The following is a 23226-nucleotide window of genomic DNA, read 5'->3' as shown; positions in this document are numbered from 1 at the left end:
AAATCCAAAATGTGCCCTGCTTCATCAGTGGACTCAACCCAGACTGAAGGCCTACACCATCCAATGCCTCAACATCATTGAGGCATTGGGGCCGGCAAGCAGGAACAGCCAGCTGTACTTCAAAATCATGAAATCTCCCCAGCGGTGAGCTTAATTCCTGAGCCCCCAAAGTTTACAACCTAACTAGCAGGGAGGGAAAGAGGGGATGGTGATAGTGTAGGAACCCCAAGGTTAGGAAGTCTGGTTAAGTTTCTGTGATTAAAACTGCTGTTTAGCCTCTAATAGTTATTTAATTACTGTCCTCTGTATAATTGTTTTTATTGCATTTGCCTTTTATTTCTTGTATTATACTTACTTTTTTTTGTATTTAAATAAATACAGGGATTCTTTTGCCCTGAAACACCTGTCTACTGCCTTCTTCATTTCACATCCCCTAAATTAGTCCAGTGGCATATCCAGGGATCTGGGGGTGATTCGAACCACCTAAAAATCAGCAAATTACTGATTGCAAACCAGAATCCCTACATAAATTACATTGCAAGGTTTGTGAAGGTTTGTAGCTCAGGTTGAGGTTTAGGGTGTAGGTTTGCTCACTGAGTTGTAGGTTTGATATCCAGACGTTTCATTACCTGACTAGATAACATCATCAGTGGCAATCTCCAAGTGAAGTGAAGCTGTTGTCTCCTGCTTTCTATTTATATCTTTATCCTGGATGGGGTTCCTGGGGTTTGTGGTGATGTCATTTCCTATTTGTTTTCTGAGGGGTTGATAGATGGCATCTAGATCTATGTGTTTGTTTATGGCGTTGTGGTTGGAGTGCCAGGCCCCTAGGAATTCTCTGGCAGGATACATGTGTTGTCCCAGTCGAAATGGTGTTTTTTTTCATCTGTGTGTAGGGCTATAAAGGAGAGAGGGTCATGTCTTTTTGTGGCTAGCTGGTGTTTGTGTATCCTGGTGGCTAACTTTTTTCCTGTTTGTCCTACGTAGTGTTTGTGGCAGTCCTTGCATGGAATTTTGTAGATGACGTTGGTTTTGTCCATGGGATGTACTGGGTCTTTTAAGTTTGTTAGTTTTTGTTTGAGAGTGTTGGTGGGTTTGTGTGCTACTAGGATTCTCAAAGAAATTTCAGAAATGACAGTCAGACTACTAAGACCCGTCGGAATCCTAGTAGCACACAAACCCACCAACACTCTCAAACAAAAACTAACAAACTTTAAAGACCCCGTACAACCCTTGAACAAAACCAACGTCATCTACAAAATTCCAAGGACTGCCAAAAACACTACGTAGGCCAAACAGGAAGAAAGTTAGCCACCAGGATACACGAACACCAGCTAGCCACAAAAAGACATGACCCTCTCTCCCTCGTAGCCCTACACACGGATGAAAAAAAAAACACCATTTCGACTGGGACAACACATCTATCCTGGGACAGGCTAAGCAAAGACATGCCAGAGAATTCCTAGAGGCCTGGCACTCCAGCCACAACGCCATAAACAAACACATAGATCTCGATGCCATCTATCAACCCCTCAGAAAACGATCAGGAAATGCCATCATCACAAACCCCAGGAACCCCATCCAGGAGAAAGATATAAATAGAAAGCAGGAGACAACAGCTTTGCTTCACTTGGAGGTTGCCACTGATGATGTTACCTAGCCAGGTAATGAAACGTCTGGATGTCAAACCTAGAGCTCAGCGAGCAAACATAAATTACATTCTCTTCCTTTTATTTTCTTACCACTCACTAACCTACTAATAATTTCATGTTGTTAGTTCTCCTCAGGCATTTCCATCAAGATAAATAAAAAGTACCAAACATTTATTTCTTTCTTGGTACATATCTGAGAACAACCCAAGTTTGCATTTATATGCAGCTTTAAACATTGTATTTATGTTTATTTCATGTTATATCAAATATTATTGGATCTCACTTTTGCAAGTGAGAGTTCAGTACAACTTCTTTACATCAGACACCTCATTGTGTGGCAACTGACAATAAGTGTCAAATATTCAATAAACAGTCTGGAATGTTTAGTCCCACAAGAATTGAAAGCTGCCACTAAAAATGTGAGAGGAAAGCAGTGCACCGCATAACCATTGGCCTGAACTACACATAACATTCTTGATAAGTCACTCTCTTCCAATTTAAATACATTCTTGGAATTAATCAGGCTACATAATTGTACCATGGATGGTAGCATATCGTTTCTATGTATCTGACAATTTAAATGAGTCTCCAGTATTATTGTTTAATATTTGTTTGAGCATTTTGATAAGGGTCCCTTCAAAGTGACTCAAATCTTGTTGTTTTACACAGGACTGTTGAGAATCCAAACCACCCAGTAACAAAGGATTATCTCACAGGGGCACTAAATCATGAGCTTGGTGCTGTTTTTACAGCTGTAAATAAATGGTTCACTGCTTTAGGTGACACATGCACTCCTAATGGTTCATTTCCTTATAGCAGCATTGTTGGCAAGCTCACAGGGATAGACAGCAAGTTAATGTCAGCACGACACTGTCTGAATTCATGGGAAACCCAAAGATTTTACTCAGTTATACACCATGCTGCAATGTAAAAATGAACAAAATACAGAAAAGGAATAGGTAAAGACTACTGAAGTAAACCAAATCTCATGGAAAGTCATCCAAAGCTTTGAAATTATTTTATGTTTGAAGAAAAATTAACAGCAGCATTTTTCAGGCCACGTTTATGTTGCATTTTTACCACCCTTTTGGGGATAGGCTGAAAGGCCAGAAAAGTGCATAAAGTGGTGTCAGGTGGACTGCTCAACATTTTCTTCCTCTGTGCATTTTGTCAGTGAGAGAAATCAATGACAGAGGCCTGTCCACCTAGAGCATAGTTGGGTTGCTTATGGAGACAATTGAGTGCCTCTTCATGCTTCAGCAGACATTTTTATCAGTGATTGGAAGTGGCAGCCCCTTTATAGGGCACTTTGACCTAGAGGAGAGGCATCCTGGTAGTAATAGTTGCCGCAGGAATGCCCTAAATTCGTTTCAGTAACGTTAACTTTCACAACACTCACCAGGGCCCACAATGGCCAGCCCAGATAACCATTCTGTGATTTATTCTAGGGTTCTGTGTATTCATTTCATGTTGACAAAATGGAGAACGGGGAGTGCATTTTGGAAGAGATCTGTTAATCTTTTATTTTGGTCAGATTATGCAGGTCTGTCTTATATACATCCCTGTCTTCAGATATTGCATAATAATGGTCAATACACTTTGTGGAAAGGGTTTCTCCTTGTTGTTCTTCATTGGCAATAAATTCACAAAGAAGTGAATTCTACCTTTCCAATTTTAAGTCAGGACAGGACAGAAAAATGAATTGACTGATGATGCACCCAATTATTTTGTCTTTTTTTAAACTCATTCAGAGGATGTGAGTATTGCTGGCTCGGCCCAGCATTTATTGTCCATCCTAATTGCCCAGCGGCAGGAAAGAGTCAATCATATTGCTTTGAGTCTGGAGTCACATGTAGGCCAAACCAGGAAAGGAGGGCTGTTTGCTCCCCTTTAGGACATTACTGAACCAGCTGGGTTCTTCCAACAATTGGTAGTGAATTTGTGGTCATCATTAAATTCTTAATTCCAGATTTTTATTGAATTCAAAGTCATGGCAGGATTTGAACCCAAGTCCCCAGAACACTACCTAGGTATCCAGGCTAATAGCCAAGTGATAATACTACTAGGCCATTGTTTCCCCTGCACAATTTTCAAGTAATTTCTGTCTAACACCAGAAGTGTCTTATTACCAATGGCAAATATATTTAAATAAGGTTATAGAATGTGGAAATACTCAAACTTCCATCCTGTGTTCGGAACACTGACCACCCAACTTAAAGTCAATTTCAAGCAGGAGTCTGGAAGTTGATTCAAATCATCTTCCCACTGTTCTGAAGGGTGAATTAAAAAGCTTGCTCCTTGACTGATTTTTGAACTTTTTGTTTGCAGCTTTATCATTCATATTTATGTCCTCTACTGTGGCATTACCATTGCTTGCACTTATATGCACACTCACTTCTGTCAGGCACCACAGAAGATAAGAAGCAACAGATGGACAGTGAGCTACTCAGGTAGTTCAAAAGGCACACATCAGACCCTCCTCTTACATGACACTGTCTGAATTCATGGGAAATCCAAAGATTTTACTCAGTTATACACCATGCTGCAATGTAAAAATGAACAAAATACAGAAAAGGAATAGGTAAAGACTACTGAAGTAAACCAAATCTCATGGAAAGTCATCCAAAGCTTTGAAATGATTTTATGTTTGAAGAAAAATTAACAGCAGCATTTTTCAGGCCACGTTTATGTTGCATTTTTACCACCCTTTTGGGGATAGGCTGAAAGGCCAGAAAAGTGCATAAAGTGGTGTCAGGTGGACTGCTCAACATTTTCTTCTTCTGTGCATTTTGTCAGTGAGACAAAATAATCTTAACTTCAGTTAACCAAGTCTGTGTTTTCCAATGGAATTCATTTTTAAAAATGTTAGCCTAGGTGCTATATCCTGACGTAAAGCCCAGCTCCACCATTGATACCACTTTGCAAGATGCTGTGAAGGTCTTTACTCATCAGAATATTTGCACAACTGATTATTCCAAAGTGATCTGGCTGTGAACGTAGCATCATTTTCCAGCCTCTTCTCTATAATCCTAGACTCTCTTGTAAATCAAAAATCTGTCTAACTCAGCTATGAATACATTCAATAACCCAGCTGCCAACACTTCTGTAGTGGAGAATTTCAAAGATTATTGAACATTTAAGAGAAGAAATTCCTCATTGTCTCCATGTAAAACTATGTTTCCAAGTAGTAGATGCTCCCTTGTTCTAGATTACTCTACAAGAAGAATTCTACTCCCAAAATTTATCCTCTAATGTCTCTCAGAAGCTTATATATTGCAAAAGATTATGAGGGAATGCTGCACTGTGGGCAGTTCTGTCTTTCAGGTGAAATATTAAACCCAAGCACATCTACATTCTCATAAAAGATCATACGCCAATTTTTAAAATAATAGAAGATTTCCGTGCTGATCTGATCAATATTCATCCCTCAAACTCACAAAAAAATCAAACTCTCTGATTATTATTTTGTTCTGCTTGCAAGGCTTCATTCTGCATAAACTGACTGATGTGTTTCTCAATATTATGAAAGTCATTACATTCCACAAATATTTAATTGATTATAAAGTATGGTTGGAACATCCTGATATCATGAAATGTGCTATAGAAATGTACATATTCCTTTCTGTACAATACAGAACAGGTGGATGCCCCTAAGATAAGCCATTTTTGGAAGAATTTACAATCTCTCCATGGTAAAATTGCTTCCTTGATGACACATGCTCTGTTGATCAATTATTTAACCTATTTTAATAGGACAGGACTGAGTTCTCCTAATGTCTATCCTATGTGTGGAGTTATAATATGTATGGTGAAATCAGAAACCAATCTAAATAATTTACTTAGTTTTTTTATGAAATCAGGGTATGTAAGCTTTATTGCGGCATCAGCACTTATTGTATAGCCCTAATAACCCTTCAGAACGTGTGTGAGCTGGCTTCTTAAACTGCTGTAGTCCATTTAGTCAATGTGCCTATACAACGCCAAATAAGAAATTATCAACATTCCACCTTTTACACCTTGAAAATAAGAAAAATGATACTTCAAATATCAGGTACATTTTGTTTTAAGCAGTGAAAATAACAAAGCAAGGTCTCAAAACACAAGAGCTGGCATCATTCACATAGGCCGTGGCTCTATGTGGAGTTCTACACTTCCCTACTTTTGCCTTTGGCATATAAGACCTCTCACATTCCTACTCAATCGTCGTGACCCTTGAGCCTTGTTCACTGGCAACTCTGTTCCATCTGAAGACAGTCATCATTCACTTGATACAATCTTTTAGAACTGCCTCAGCTAGGTTCATGACAATCTTGCTGTCACAGATCCTCCAAAGACTCCTTTAACTAACCCATTCAAAACACTCCATTAAACAGTACCAGCAAAAACATTGAATTCATGTTGGTGATTTGACAGAGGCTCACATTTTCAAGTAAAACTTTTTTGATAGTATCAAAACATATAAAATGGATATAAAATGTTAACAACATTTTTGGTTGTGATATATGTATTTTTATTTTTTGGAGCCTGTTGAAACCCTTACCGGGGACATGACAAATCTCAGTTACTGAGTAAAAATAGCTGATAAAGGTGGCACTGTGAATAACAAGGATTGGTTTCCAAATAATGGCAAATGACAAGAGGATAAGAAAACGTATATTTGCATATGTAAATTCTATAATAATATAATACAGACACTGATCATTCAATTTCATTATATCTTTAAAATGGCTATTAAGTTTGTTTGACTGCCTTACTCTTATGTTGTCCTGTGGATATTTTCATTTTGGATATTTGTCCAACTTACTTTCAAAAACTACCTTTGAACATGCTTTCATCATCTTTTCAGGAAATGCTTTCAGATCATAACAAATCTCCTTCAGTCCTTCGGTTCTTCAGCCAATTTCTTAAATTTAGTGTCCTGCTGACTCAAAACCAATTTTCCTTATTTACCCTGTCAACATCCCTGATAATCTGCACATAAACATGTATTTCTGTTTCATTGCAATCCACTTGAAAGTATGTAATGTTACACCGATCATTTCTATAGTATAAAAAGCATTTATTTTAAGTGTTCTCTATATGGTATTTAAATTTCAAGTTCTCATTTAGTGAGTCACAAATGCAGAAATATGTTTTACTAAATTAAATGGATGCAAGATGTTGTGTATATGCTGAGGAACAATAATACAACAGCCTGAATATGTTTGAGCACAATTGTGCATCATGCTCAAGAAAGTAATCTTATACATTAAAGCTTAAAGAAAAATTCTTTCAGACACCAGAATGGGTTACATGCTGAGACAGTAGTATATATTATAAGCTCTGTCAATGAAAGAAAGCAAAGGCAATAACATTTGAAAGTGGAAAAGGTTGTAGTGTGATCATGGATGTCATGAACAAATTCAAGAACATGTTCAACAAATTCAACAATTGTCCTCAGTCTCAATCAGTTGTAGGTGCATATGACCATCACATTATGGCAGTGACCACTGCATTATCCTTGTGGAGACAAATTACCATCTTCACATTGAGGATAACCTCCATCAAGTTGTGCAACGTAAACACTATGCCAAAAGAGATATACTTTGAACAGATCTAGCAATTCAAAACTGATCATCCAAGAGGTGTTGTTGGCAAACAACAGCAGCAAAATTATAACCAACCACAAACTGTAACCTCATGGCTATGCATGCCACTGCTCTGCCATTACCATCAAGCAAGGAGATCAACCTAGTTCAATGAAGTTGGAAAGGAGCAGCATCAAGTGAATGTAACAATAAGCAGTCAACCTGGCGAAGCTGCAGCACACTATTTGCATGACTTCCAATGCAAGTAGCATGCAACAGGCAGGGCTTAGCAATTGCTCATAAATGGATCTGATCTGCAGAGTCATGGACAGCTATGGATAATTAAACAACTGACAGAAATTGGAGTTCCCACAATCCTTACTCTCAACACAGGGGGAGGCCAGTATATCAGTGCAAGAGACAACGTTGCAAAGATCTTCAGTCTGAAATGCTGAAAGGATGATCCATCTCAGACTCCTCGTAATGCCACCAACATCATAGGTACCACCTTCAATCAATTTGATTTGCTTCACACAATAACAAGAAGTGGCTGAAGACACTTGATACTGTAAATACTAAGGCTGCTGAAAACATTAAAGCAATAGGACTAAAGATTTGTCCTTCAGAACCAACGGTGCCCTTTGCCAGCTCTATATGAATAACTACAGCACTGCTATCTAGTTGGCAATGTAGAAAATTTCACAGGTATATCCTATGTTAAAATAAAGGATTAATCCAACCCAGCCAATTACTGCTACATCAGTTTATACTCAATCCACGGTAAAATGGTGAAAGGGGTAAATCGCTTGATCCAATTGGCTCATGACCTCATTACAGCATTTGTCCAAACATGAAGAAAAGAGCTGAACTCGAGGTGAGACAAGAGTTGCTGTCCTGGACATCAAGATTGCATTTGACCAACTGCAGCATCAAGAGGCTTGATTAAAACTGGATACAATGGAAATCAGGGAGAAAATTCTCCACTGATTGGAGTCATACCTGACACAAAAGAAGATAACTTTGGTTGTTGGAGGTCAGTCATCTCAGCTCCAGAATATCTCATTAGGAGTTCCTCATGGTAGTGTCCTCAGCCCAACCATATTCAGCTGCCTTATCTTTGACCTTTGGGGATGTTCACTGATGACTGCACAATGCTCAACCATTTTGACTTCTGAATGTAGGTTTGCTCTCTGAGCTGGAAAGTTGATTTCCAGATATTTCATCACCCTGCTAAGTAGCATCTTCAGTGGGCCCAAGGTGAAGCACTGCTGAAAATTCCTGCTTTTTATTGAAATATTTGGGTTTCTTTGGGTTAGTGATGTCATTTCCTGTCATGATGTCATTCCCTGTTCTTTTTCTCAGGAGGTGTTAGATGGGGTCTAACTCAATAAGTTTGTTGATAGAGTTCTGGTTGGAATGCCATGCATCTAGGAATCCTTGTGCATGTCCCTGTTCAGCTTGTCTTGAGATGGATGTTTTTCCCAGTCGAAGCGGTGTCCTTCCTTATCCGTATGTGAGGTTACTAGTGAGAGAGAGTCATGTCATTTTGCGGCTAGTTGGTGTTCATGTATCCTGATGGCTTGTTTTCTGCCTGTTTGTCCAATGTAGTTTTTGTTACAGATCTTGAACGGTATTTTGTAAATGACATTAGTTTTGCTTGGTGTCTGTAAAGGGTCTTTCAAGTTCATTAGCTGCTGTTTTAGTGTGTTGGTGGGTTTGTGGGCTACCAATCTTCTCAAAACTCGCTAATCTTTGACTTCTTTTAATCAGGCTCCTTCGACAATATCCAGGTTTGGGTTGACAAGTGACCAATAACATTTGCACCACTCGATTAACATCTCCAACAAGAGAGAATCTAACCATTTCCTATTGATGCTTATGACATTATTATCACATACTTTCTCCACTGTCAATCTCCTTCAGTTATCATTGACAGAATGTGAGCTGGATGAATTGTAAATGTAATATTACTACAAGAGCAAGTAAAGACTAGGAACCTGTAGCACATAACTCACCTCCTGTCTCTCCAATTCTTATCTACCATATGAAAATGAAAGTTAGCATAATCTGTGCTCTCATTAGTGAGTAATAATGAGACGAGAGTTTGACCTGAGAATGTAGGCCTTCATGATGAGCTTAATCTATATGGTTGACATTATCATTCATGACAAACCAACTATCTAGCTGACCATCTACAATGTGCAAGTTAGGATTGCAATGGAATGTAATCCAGTTTTGAATGAATGCAGCTTCAAAGCACTCAAGACATTTGATGTTATCCAGGTCAATTCTGTGAAGAGTTTTGGCCCTCTGAACTAAGGAAAGAAATACTGATCTTTGAGACAATCAGAGAAGATTCACAATGTTGATCCCAGGATGGATGGATTTTCTTACGATGAGAGGTTGAGTAGGTTGGGCCTGTACCCAAGGTGACCTTGTTGAAACATACAAGATCTTGTGGAAACATTGTTTCCCCTTCTGAGAGAGTCTTGGAACAGAGGGACTATCTCAGAATAAAGGGTCATCCAATTGAGACAGAGATGAGGAGGAATTTCTTCTCTCAGAAAGTAGTGAATCTTTGAAATTCTTTACCACAGGAAGCTGGATCATTATGTATGTTTGAGACTGAGATAGACAGATTTTTAATCAGTAAAAAACTCACATGTAATGGCAAAATGTAGGAGTATGAAGTTGAGAACCAACAGATCAGCTGTGATCTCATCGAGCAGCAGAGCAGAATGAATGAGCTGAATGACCTTTTACTACTCCTGCATCTTATGATCTTATCCCATCCACCACCAAAAAGATTCAGTTCTTTTACCATCAATGTACCATAACAACAATGTCTACCATGAGTCACCAAACCTTTGAAAGCACTTTCCAAGCCCATGATTTCTACCATCCAGGGCAACAGATATATGGGAACAGCTCAAGTAAACTTCCTTCCAAACTACATTCTATCCTATCTGTGAAAACTGACACAGCTTCTTAACTGTTGCTGGGTCAAAATCCAAGAACTCCTTTCCTAATAACAATGTGGATGTCCCTATATCCCAAGAACTGCAGCAGTTCAAGAAAAGAGCTCACCATCATCTTCTCAAAGACAATTAGGAATGGACTATGAATACTGGCCAAACCAGTGATGCCCACATCCCATGAATTAATTATTTTAAAAGTTGTAGTCAATAATAACAGTGTTAGCATTGAATATTTGAAACTTTGTTGAAAGAAATTCATATCTGGTGACATATGCAATGATATGGTGTTATCTTAAAGGTTTTTTAATTTTGAATGTGGAACTATTCTTTCCCCTAACTTTAAGAACGACCACAGAGGCAGAGCACACAGGCCAGATCACAGGCTGGTATAGAACAATTTGAATTCCATTTGGTCAAGTTAATCGCCTGGTCTCTTCTTAAAATATTTTCCTGTTTATGTTCCAATTATGTAACTATTCCCCTCTATGCATATTGTTATTAGTTATAGTTATTGAAATAAGTTTTGCACCAATACAATGGTAGAGACGATCATCAAAGAACAAAAAGTGCACGCTAGAAGTATTTTTACAAAGACCTGCTCCTGGTAGCTCAGGGTCTGCTCCGTGTGCTATTTTAGGAACTCATGTTTCAGCACTTGCCTATAGTGTCAACATACACTGACAGTTCTCATAGTAATGAAATGGTGTTTGAATATTAAAGGAACTATAAAATTAGGAGGAGAAGATAGAGCTTAGGAAATGGAAACAGAAAACAAATCCACTTCAGTATGAAACTTCAACTCAATAATTAGAAAAGATCTGGCTTTCCATTAACAAAAAAATCATCCTGAGAAGTATTGGACCAAACGCCTATAGGTCTACTCTAAGAAAAAGGTTAGAATCTAATGGAAAGGAATCAAGTCAAGAATTTCAAGTAAGGAGCAATAAGTCAAGCCTAAAAAGAAAATTGGGAAGTATGCATGCATTAATAGAATTCTTTGTGGTTGCACCAGACATAACGGATAATAGTATTGCAAAGTATGTATTTCTCAAAAATACCAGAAAGCATTTGACAATGTTCCTCAAAGAAACTTGCAGCCATGGCGAAAGCTCTTGGGATGAAAGAGGAAGAAGTAAATTGGCTAATAAATTGGATAAATAATGAGAAGCAAGGGGAAGTGATTTATTTTGTAAGTTTAATTAGAGAGCTGTGTCCGGGAGAATGCCTTAAATTTTAACCTTGGCTATTCATGATCTATTTATATCTAACATCTGTGTCTTCAACTTCAGCCATCATACTTGAAAGTATCAAAATAGGAAGAAAACCAGTCATTCTTTTGGATATTTAATTGTATGACATTTATTCCAGAAATGGGATCAAGAATTTGTTAGCAACTACAAACCTATAGTCTTTCACATCATCAATCAGCTCACAGTTGATCTCAACAAACACTTATGTAGAGCTTAAACAAAAGCAGAATTTGCTGTAGAAACTCAATATCTCTGGAGAAAAAGCAGAGTAAATGTTCCAGGTCCAATGACACTTCTTCAGAACTGATTGTAATTGGGAAAAGGATGGTGGCACCACAATCACCACATTTTTCCACCTGGCCCAGCTCGCCCTTACTTTAAAAAACTTCTCATTTGATTCCTTTCACTTTCTTCAGGTCGATGGTGTGACCATAAGTACCTATATGGGCCTCCGTTATGCCTGTCTCTTTGTGGGATATGTGGAACATTCCTTGTTCCAGTCCTCCTCTCACCCCAACCTACAGCTCTTTCTTTGTTACATTGATGACATCCTTGGTGCTGCTTCCCTCACTCATTCACAATTCAAAGAGTTATCAGTTTCACTTTCAATTTCCACTCCACTCTCACCTTCACCTGGTCCATCCCTAACTCTTCCCCTTCCTTCCTTGACATCTGTTTCCATTTCTGGGAATAGGCTGGCCACCAATATTCCCTACAAACCCATTCACTCCCATAGGTATCTTGACAATACATCCTCAGACCCTGCTTCCTGCAAAAATTCTCCTTTATTCTGCCAGTTCCTCCATCTCTGTCACATCGGTTCTGATGACGCCAGCTTCATCAAGGTGTCTTTGAAATGTCCATCTTCTTCCTCAAACAAGGATTCCCCAGCACTATGGTTCACAAGACCCTCAGCTGGGTCTTCCTCTCCCTTGTCAGCATTCTGCAGGGACCATTCCCTCTGGGACACCCTGGTCCACTCCTCTTCCACTCCCAACACCCCACGGAACTTTCCCATGCAATCAAAGAAGATACAATACCTGTCCATTTACTTCCTCCCTCCTCACTATCCAGGGCCCCAAATGCACTTTCCAAGTGAAGCAACAAACTACCTGCACTTCACAGAATCTTGTCTATTGTATTCACTGCTCACAATGTGATCTCCTCTACACTGGAGAAATGAAACACAGACTGAGCAACTGCTTTGTGGAACACATACATTCCATCTGCCAAAATGACCCTGAACTTCCAGCTGCTTGCCACTTCAACACACCATCATGTTCTCTTGTCAACATCTATCTCTCAGGCTTGTTGCAGTGTTCCAGTGAGACTTAGTACAAACTGGAAGAATGGCATCTTATTTTTCTGCACGGGGACCCTACAGCCTTCAGGATTCAATATTGCGTTCAATAAACTTAAACACCTGAACACTTTCTCCCATGTCCTTCTGCCAGTTCCCCATTCCAAACCTTGCCATCACATGGGCTGCTTTCAGCACAGCCAACCCATTTTCACTCACTAATGGTCCTCATTATCAGCATTTCTTTTTCCTCAGCTCATCATTGTCCATTCCTTTGTCTGTCTGAGTACTGTTTCTTCTCTATCTCTCTCTTGCTTTCTGAGCTGCATGTTACTTATAATTTATTCCTCCTCTTCCTCCACTCCACCTTACCTTCAGCACGTATACTAACCTTTCCCCAGCTACAATTACATTTCCAAACAAGGGTCACTGGACCGGAAACATTAACTCTGCTTTTTCTCCACAGACACTGCCAGTATTGCTGAGGTTTTCTGTTTGTGTTTCTACAGTTCTTTGACGTTTGTTGATTTTTTCTTATGTACGTCGTGCTTGTCCCAAAAGGGTGTATCAGAGCTTTTCCTTTAAATGGACAGATCATATTAAAAACAGCACAGTCCAAGTAACTACACTTTACAATTGTGCCCAGATACTGACGCTCCAAATACCAGATCAGGTAGCATTCAAAAATATCTTCAGTTACCATTTAAACCAGAATATTTTGATTTGCAATTGACGCTGAGTTTGTAGGGAAGCCGGAAAATATTGCTGATAATTAGAACATGGAAAATATAATTCCGTTGGTTTCGTTTAAAAAGAGACCAAGAATCACTTGGAAGCCACAGGTGGTTGACTTAGGATCAGTTAAAGTGAAAGATCTTCAAAGTAATTTCAAGGGAATTAGTGGGGGACACCTGGATAAATACAGTTTGACACAGGGAGCTGGCTTTGATTCAGGAAAGGGAGCGATGCTTAAATAACCCAGTACAGTTTGTCAAAGGTTGATCTGCCATGAATAACTGAAAGCCAATGAACATCACATACTTGGATTTTGAAAAAGCTTTTGACAACGTTTAACTCTGGAGATTAATAGCTAGGATTTTGAGTTATGGAGGACCAGCATTGGGGAAGGTAGCATGCTGGACTGCAAATTGGCTTACAGCAATAAATAGAAATCTTCAAAAAGAATGTTACAATGAACACTCCACAGAATAAGCCAAAGAACAAATAGCCAAGAATGAGACAGAATGCAAGAATATCATTTTCATGTCCAGAGGGGTAAATTTATGGCATCCATTGAAGCATTCAAAAAGAATTGGGATAATTCTTGATATGAGGAAGATTAAAGGAAAAACCCTTGCAGTGTGAATGTGCTGAAAAGTGCTTCCAAACAATGGTCAGACTAATTCCTGAAGAAAATCTGAGTGAAGAATAATCCACATGGTTTGAATGGCCACTTCTTGGTCTGATATTCTTTATCATTTTACAGGAAAAGCATTCAAAAGACTCTCAAACCTCAGAGAAAAACATTGCAGAAGCATGGGTTGTCGCTGTGGTTCAGTGGTTAGCACTGCTGCCTCACAGCACCAGGGACCCGAGTTTGATTCCAGTCTCAGGTGACTGTTTGTGTGGAGTTTGCATGTTCTCCCTGTGTCTGCGTGGGTTTCCTTCAGATGCTCTGGTTTCCTCCCTCAGTCCAAAGACGTGTGGGCTAGGTGGATTGGCCACGGTAAGTTGCCCATACTGAGCAGGATAGGTAGATTATCCATAGAAAATGCAGGGTTATTGGGTGGGATGGTCTTTGGAGGGTCAGTATGGACTTGATGGGGCAAATGGCCCGCTTCCACACTGCAGGGATTCACTGTTGCAAATTCAGTTAATAGGCTGGAAATTCGTTCTCCTTGTATTTCAGTATTTTCTGTAAGTTTTATTTTGCTAAACTTAGTGGAACCTCAAATTAATAAACAGATCACTAAAAGAATGGGTATAAAGCCATGTGGTTCAGTTCAAGAACATCCCCCAAAAAAGTACAGTCCATACAGCATTTACCCAATCCAACTTGGGCAATCTCCTAATAGAGCAAAAGCATGAAGGAATAAAAGAATTGAGTCAAATTTAGGCAAAGCCTTTATGAATTCCCACTTTAACCAAGGCAATAAAGCCAGCTCCTGGAAGATCAGAGAAACCTCGGAATACCTTTAATTGTAGCAACTCTGCAACTCACCCATTTATAACCAAACAGATTTTCTTCGCTCACAAAAGTGTCAGGGTTCATTTTGGAGGTCTGCAGAAAGCTCATACATGTCGCATATTTCTACCACCTATTATCGGAGTTATAGACTGTGAAAGTACTGAGCGTGAACCTTTTCTTACATAATTTATGTTTTATTCTTCTCCCACCTCGACCTACATAAACAACACACAATCTATGCTGTGCATTATTTGTCAAGCATGAGTCATAGAACCACAATTCATCTTAGATCCTTTGGTTGTGGATCGGGGCTGCCATACTTGGCCGAATAGCTCATTATCGGCCAATGTTCTCAACATCAGTGCTAAAGGAAAGCTTTCAGCTGTGATGCCAAAAAAAGGAGCTGCATTGCTAGGACTCCACAGCTTTCAAGATTTTTGACACTTTTTTCTTGGAAAAAAGCATAATTGCAATATTTCCACGTGACCCCATCCCTCCTGCCTCATTTTCCTGAACCTTCACTCTCAGCATTTTCCAGAAGAAGTCTATCTTTGTTAGACAGGGTAAATGTAAGAAGGATACTCCTGGTGGCTGGGGAATCCAAAACCAGGGGTGTTAGTCTAAGGATACAGGGTAGGCCATTTAGGACTGAGGTGAGGAGACAGTTCTTCAGTCAGAGAATGGTGAGCCTGTGAATTCTCTGCCACACAAAGTGGTTGTGGTCAAAACATTGAATGCTTCAGGAAGGAGTTTGGTATAGTTCTTAAAACTAAAGAGAGCAAAAGGTATGGAGAGAAAGTGTGGAGAGGGTGCTGAGATGAATGATCAGCCATGATTTGATGGATGTGCATTAGATTGGTCATGGTTCGGAACCTGTAGTCATATTCAGATAGGACGTTTCAATGCAGGGAACAGGTGACAGATAATTCGTGACTGCATCTGAAAGGCAGAAATAAAGAAAAATTAGAAGTATTCAACACAGGAATTTGGTGGTCTTATATAAATGAAAAGGGTAGAGAAAGTAAAACTGATGGGCTAAAGGCACAGGCAGATGCATGACTACATGATGTTATTGCTACAAATGAAACTTAGTTTATAGAGGAGCAAACCAGGCAGGTCAGCTTCCCTGCATATAGCATTTTCAGACAAGATAGAGAGGGGAATGACAAAAAGTGGGGTGAAGCATCATTATTGAAGGAATCATTGCTATGAAAAGGCATGATATACCTAATGAATCATCAAGCGACACCATATGGGTTGAGTTCAGAAACTAAACAGGTGAAGTGACACTGCTAGGCCCATTCTGTAAATCCCAAATAGTGTGAGACTGTTGGAAGAGACAAATCAGCACATTTCTGAGGACAAAAGCAATAAGGGAATAATTGCTGGGAACATCAGCTAATCTAATATCAAGTGGTGTATGAACAGGCACATAAAAGGGGCACAAAATTCTTGAACTGCATTGAAGAGAGGTCTTTTTAGTTAGTACATAACAAGCTCAAATAAAGGAGGCACAATTCAATATTTAGTCTTAAGAAAAGTAACTAATGATGACAAAGCAATCTTAACAACCTTGAAACCTGTTGTCAAGGCTGGAATACAGAATACTTGATCATGACACCACCTGCAAATCCAGGATATTAAAGAGTTCTTATTGTCACTCACTGCTGCTGGAAATCTGGTCAATATCTGGTCAATATTTGGGAATAAGTAGACGTTTTACATTGCCATATTACTACCAATGGGAGAGGCTTAACTCCAATCTACAAGGAAAAACCTAAAGGCATAAAATCATGGTTGATCATCCACCTCAGCAACCTGCTATGATTCAGTATCCCAAACCTCAGGAAAATCTGCAGCAAGTTTCAGACTTCTGAATTTTACTGAGCTGTCAGTGCCATTCAGTACTGAGCTGGGTGGTGCCACAAATGGTCCTTTCATCTTTCCATCTAATGATTGCTTAAATCTCCAGCAGCTATGCTGTGAAGTATAGAAAGCTACAGGCTTACAGCAAAGTGATTTGAAATTTCCTCTCTAGATTTATGTAAAATATAGCCAAAAGTAGCAGTTGCAATACTTTACAGTTGTACCAGTTCAGCTTAATTCTCATAATTTTTCCATCGTGAAACTTAACTTTAACCAGAAAGAACAGGTAATGATAAAAGAGCTCAATGCCTTATTAAAGCTTAAAACCTGCCGGGCATGTGTTCCAGTAGCAGTTGTACTGAAGTACAGGCTTCTGAAGATAAGAGATCAACTCAACTTTTGATATGACCAATGGATTTTTTTTCTGAATGATTCCATATTCCTTTAAAACGTTTCTCCTCAGATATAGACTTAGCTCATCTTCCTGTTATGGAAAGATGATGATATCAAGGAAGAGATCGAATATATGCCGTTGAAAGCACTTACACAGTTCCATCAGGATATTGATTATGACGACTATTGATGATGACCAAAAAGGAGATTACCCAAAATTCCTCACATGGGATAGGGGTAGTAGGGGGAACCTTTCAAAATTCCTCTTTGTTCTGTTCAGAAGAGTTACTATCCTTTCCCCTAGGTAAACACAGAGCACAATATGTTGAAACAGCAGCTTTACATTATCCTTTAGATGAAAGGACTCTGTTAATCCCAAATAAATCATACAGACAGTGAGTATCGCAAACAGGGATACAATAAAGATTTAGTACTCTGGGAACAATTAGGCTTAAAAAAATCATTAAAGTAAACATTAACAATGTGGATGGGAGTGAGTATTGGAGAATATGGTGCCAATCAAGTGGATTGCTTTGGTCTGGATGGTGTCAAATGTTTTGAGTGCTGTTGGATCTGCACCCATCCAGGCAAGTAGGAAGTATTCCATCACACTCTTGGCTTCTGTCTTGTCAATGGTGGACAGACTTCAAGGAGTCAGGAGGTGAGTTACTTACTGCAGGATTCCTAGTTTCTGTCCTTATAGCCACTGCATTTTTATGGTGAGTCCAGTTGAGCTTTTGGTTAATGGTAAACCTAGAAGGTGGTTGTGGAGGATTCGTAGCTTACATCCTACAAACCAGGCAGCATCCTGGTAAACTATTTCTCAACCCATTCTAAAGCCTCCACATCCTTCTGGTAATGTACTGACCAGAACTGAACACAATATTCTAAATGTGGCTTAATTAAAGTTCTACACAGCTGCAACATGACTTGCCAATTGTTATACTCTGTGCCGCGACCGATGAAGGCAAGCTGGCTATGTACTTTCTTGACCACCTTATCCACTTGTGCTGCCACTTTCTGGGAACTGTCGACTTGTACATCAGGATCCTTTTGTATGTTGATGCTACTAATGGTCTTTCATTTGCTGAATACTTCCCTCCTGCTTTAGGTGTTCCAACATGCATCACCTCGCATTTGTCTGTATTAAATTGCATCTGCCATTTCTCGGCCCAAGTCTCCAATCTATCTATCATGCTGTATCCTCCTCAATATCCACAGCTCGCCCGATCTTTGTGTCAGCCTCAAACTTATTAATCAGACTGTATACATTTCCTCCAAATAATTTAAATATATTACAAACAACAGGGACCCCAGCACTGATCCCTGCGGAACACATCTGGTCACAGATCTCCAGTCAGGAAAACACTCTTGCTCTGCTGCATTCTGTGTGCTATGACTAAGCCAGTTCTGTATCCATCTTACTAGCTCACCATGGCTCTGATATAACATCACCTTTTGCATCAGGCTACAATGAGGATCCTTGTCAAAGACCTTGCTAAAGTCTGTATAGACAACAGCTACCACACTGCCCTTATCAATTGCCTTTGACGCTTCCTCAAAAAACTCAATCAAGTTTATGAGACATGATCTTCCTCAAACAAAGCCATACTGCTTATTACTAATTAATCCATATCTTTCCAAACGTAAGTATATCCTGTTCCTAAGAACCTTCTCCAATAATTTCCCAGCCATGGACATAAGGCCCACCAGCCTGTAATTTCCTGGATTATCCATGTTGCCTTTATTAAAAAAGGAACAATGTTGGCTATTCTCCAGTTCTCTAGGAGGTCTCCTTTATCTAAAGACAATGCAAAGATTTCATACAACGCCCCAGCAACTTCCTCCCTCACCTCTCTCAGTATTCCCATCAGGTCCTGGGGACTTCTCTACCTTAATGCTTTGCAAAGTACTCAACCTGCTTTTTTATATTGACATACTCTAGAATATCAACTTACCTTTTCCAAGACTCATCATTCATCATGTCCTACTCCTTTGCGAATACCAATGCAAAGTGTTTGTTAAGGAGCTCACTCACTCACTGCAGCTCCACGCATAAATTCCATCCTTTGTCCTTTTGAGTGGATCTACACTTTCCCTAGCTACCCTCTAGTTCTATAAAATACTTTAGGATTTTCCTTAATCCTGTTTGCCAAAAACATTTCATGACCACTTTAACCCTCCTAATTCCTGCTTTGAGTTCTTTCCTGCTATCTCTGTATTCCTTGAGGCTTCTGTCTGTCTTCAGTTTCCTAAATCTTACATATGTCTCCTTTTTCCCTTTTGATCACTGAACAGTATGCAATGGAACCGACGAGGGAGCAAACTATCCTAGATCTGGTTCTGTGTAATGAGACAGGAATAATTAATTATCTCATAGTTAGGGATCCTCTTGGAAGGAGCGATCACAGTATGGTTGAATTTAGAATACAGATGGAGAATGTGAAGATAAAATCCAATTTCAGGATCCTGTGCTTAAACAAGGGAGACTACAGTAGTCTGCCATGAGTGTCTAAGGAAATAAGGGAGGCTTATCAAATTGAAAGAGAAGGCATGCAGAGTGGCCAAGAACAACAGGAAACTAGAAGATTTGGAAAACTTTAAAGGTCAACAGAAAGTCACAAAAAGACCTACAAAGAAAAGGAAGATAGAGTATGAGAAAAAAACTAGCACAGACAGACAGCAAAAGTTTCTATAAATATATAAAATGAAAAAGAGTGACTAAAGTAAACATTGGTCCCTTAGAGGATGAGAAGGAGCATTTAGTTATGGGATATGAAGAAATGCCCGAGGCATTGAACAGGTATTTTGCATCGGTCTTCACAGTGGAGGACATTAATAACATGCCAGTAAGTAACGAAGAGACGAAGGTAGATGAGGACCTGAAAACACTCATTATTACGGAAGAGCAAGAGTTGGGCAAGCTAATGGAACTAAGGATAGACAAGTCTTCTAGCCCTGATGGAATGCATCCCAGGGTGCTAAAAGAGATGGTGGCAGAAATGGCAAGTGGACTGGTGGTAATTTTCCAAAATTCCCTAGACTCTGGGGCAGTCCCAGCAGATTGGAAAACAGCAAATATGATGCTATTGTTTAAAAGGGAAAGTAGACCAAGATGGGGAATTATAGACCAGTTAACTTAACCTCTGTAGTGGGGAAGATGCTTGAGTTTATTTTCAAGGAAGAAATAGCAGAGCATCTCGATAAAAATTGTCCCATTAGACAGATGAAGCATGGGTTCATGAAGGGCAGATCATGCTTCCTAAATCTTTTGGAATTCTATGAGGACATTACGAACAAGGTGGACAACACGGACCCAGTGGATGATGTGTACCTAAATTTCCAAAAGGCCTTCAACAAGGTGCCGAACAAGAGGCTGCTGCATAAGCTAAGGATGTATGGAGTTAGGGTAAAGTATTATTAGCATGGATAGAGGATTGTTGACTAACAGGAAATGAAGAGTAGGGATAAATGAGTGCTATTCTGGCTGGCAATCAGTGACTAGTGGTGTGCATCAGGGATTTGGAGTTGGCGACGACGTGTTGTGTGTCAAAGTTTGCAGGTGATGCTATGATGAGTGTGCAGAGGCCTGTGAAACTTTGCAGAGGAACATAGATACATTGAGTGAGTGGTCAAAGGCCCAGCAAATGGAATATAATGTTAATAAATGTGAAGTCATCCATTTTGGTAGGAGTAACAGTAAAGAGGATTATTACTTGAATGGTAAAAAGTTGCAGCACGCTGCTATGCAGAGGGATTGGTTGGCCTTGTGCATGAATCACAGAAGAATGCTCTGCAGATACAACAGGCAATTTGGAAGTCAAATGAAACTTTGTCCTTCTTTGCAAAAGGGATTGAGTTTAAAAGCAGAGAGGTTATGTTGCTGCTGTACAAGGTGCTGGTGAGGCCACACTTGGAGTCTTGTGTACAGTTTTGGTCTTCTTACTTGAGAAAGGATGTACTGGCACTAGAAGAGGTATAGAAGAGGTTTACTACATTGATTCTGGACTTAAGGGGGTTGGCTGAGTAGACTGGGATTATATTCATTGGAATTCAGAAGAATGGGGGGGGGGGGATCTTATAGAAACATAAAATTATGAAGAAAATTGATAAGATAGAAGTAGAGAGGATGTTTCCACTGGCAGGGGAAGCTAGGACAAGAGGGCATAGAGGAAGCAGATTTAGGACTGAACTGAGAAGGAACTTCTTCACCCAGAGGATTGTGAATCTATGGAATTCCCTGCCCAGTGAAGTAGTTGACACTACTTCAGTAAACATTTTTAAAGCTCAGATAGTTTTTTTGAACAATAAGTGAAATAAGAGATACGGTGAGAGCACGGCTAAGTGGAGCTGAGTCCACCAAAAGCTCAGCCATGATCTTATTGAACGGTGGAGCAGGCTTGAAGATGGAGATGGCCTACTGCTGCTCCTAGTTCTTATGTTCTTATGAAACTCTCAATTTCTCTTGTCATCCAGGATTCCAAGATCTTGCCAACCTTATCTTTCATTTTCACAGGAATATGCTGGTCCTGAAGTCTAGTCAACTGGTCTTTAAAAGATACCCACATGCCAGATATGGATGTATCCTCAAACAGCTGTCCCCCTAGTTCTTGTCTAATATTATTATAGTTTATTCCCCCAATTTAGTGCTTTCACTAACATTAAAGAAAAATTATTTTCAAGTCATTATCCAATTGCTGTTTGGGGAAGTTGCAAGATGTTTGTTGTGTTTCCTACAATATAACTGTGCCTACATTTCAAAAATACTTAATTGGTTGTGAAGTGTTTTGGGATGTATTGCTTTGTGGAAGGTGCTATATAAATGCATGTCCCTTTCTTTTTAATCCAATATTTTTTATTTAAGGAGCTCTTTCCGACTAACTTGCTTGTGAGGTTGAATTGGAAATTCTAGGCCCGGCGCTCATCCAGCTGTGTATCTGTCTGGAACAGAATACCGAATATGCAGAGGAAATAGTTTAACGTCATTGTAATTAAGGTGAATAAGATGGCTTTTGAATGCGAAATTAAGAACATTCTTTACTCTGTGCCATTGCACAAAGATAAATTTTGCTGTTCGCATTAATTGAGTTTAATTTTAACCACCATTCTTCATTTTCAGTTTGAAGAAAATCATTGATTTGTATTGAACTTCATTCACTAAATGCTCCTTTGGGAGAGATTGGAGAAGGATTTAACAATGCTGGCCAGAAGGGGGTGGTGTTATTAATTCCCACAGTTGTGCTATTGTGCACATAAATATTGGGCAGAGTGAGTCAACCCTCATAAAGTAAAAACAGGTGGACCATTTGCATGAGCATTTATTGCAATTTAATGCATGAAAGTGTATATAGCAGACCCAAACCTTGTAACATGGAGCTTTCTAGATTTTCTGGTGGCTTGCTAACTTTATCTGTATCTACACTGTGACTTTGAATACTTTATTGAGCTTTGTTCTGTGCCTTACAACAAAGCTCAGTGATTAATTGCATGTGATTTTGATTGTGGGTTTTGATAAATATGTACTTCCGATTTTAATTACTGCATATTACATCAATATGTACCTCAGAATGATCAATGATCTGCCAACAGCCTAAGGAAAACAAAAACAAATTAGGTTAGGGCCAAATTAAGTTTTGTATTTAATATTTGAAAAATAATCTGAAGTAATCTAAAGCAGCAGTTTATCATAGATCTGGATCAATACTTCTCAATTTAATTTATTTTTTTATCCATATGTGATTACTTAATTATGTTTGCTTTAATAGCTAGTAATATGCATTGTCATAAAATGGATATTTAAATCAAACATAAAAAAAATTAATAAAATAAATGATAGTTGAAGAAGCATATTTTCAATGATGATTGCTCTTAGTAAAACTTCCTCTGTGAAATGCCTGTCAGAGTTTCACGGGTGGCCCAGTTCAACAAATCTATTAATCTTGGAGTAAAAGTTCAGAGGTTAATAGGGATCAACAGAGCGCTAAGGTCAGATCCTGCAGTTAAGAGAAACACATATGTGTTGTTAATGTAAT

This window comes from Chiloscyllium plagiosum, unplaced genomic scaffold (assembly GCF_037043375.1).
Source record: "Chiloscyllium plagiosum isolate Xiang-an unplaced genomic scaffold, Cpla_swu_hap1 HiC_scaffold_1, whole genome shotgun sequence".
Taxonomy (NCBI): Eukaryota; Metazoa; Chordata; class Chondrichthyes; order Orectolobiformes; family Hemiscylliidae; genus Chiloscyllium; species Chiloscyllium plagiosum.
The sequence above is the reverse complement of the archived record's forward strand: the minus strand, read 5'-3'. Positions refer to the sequence as shown.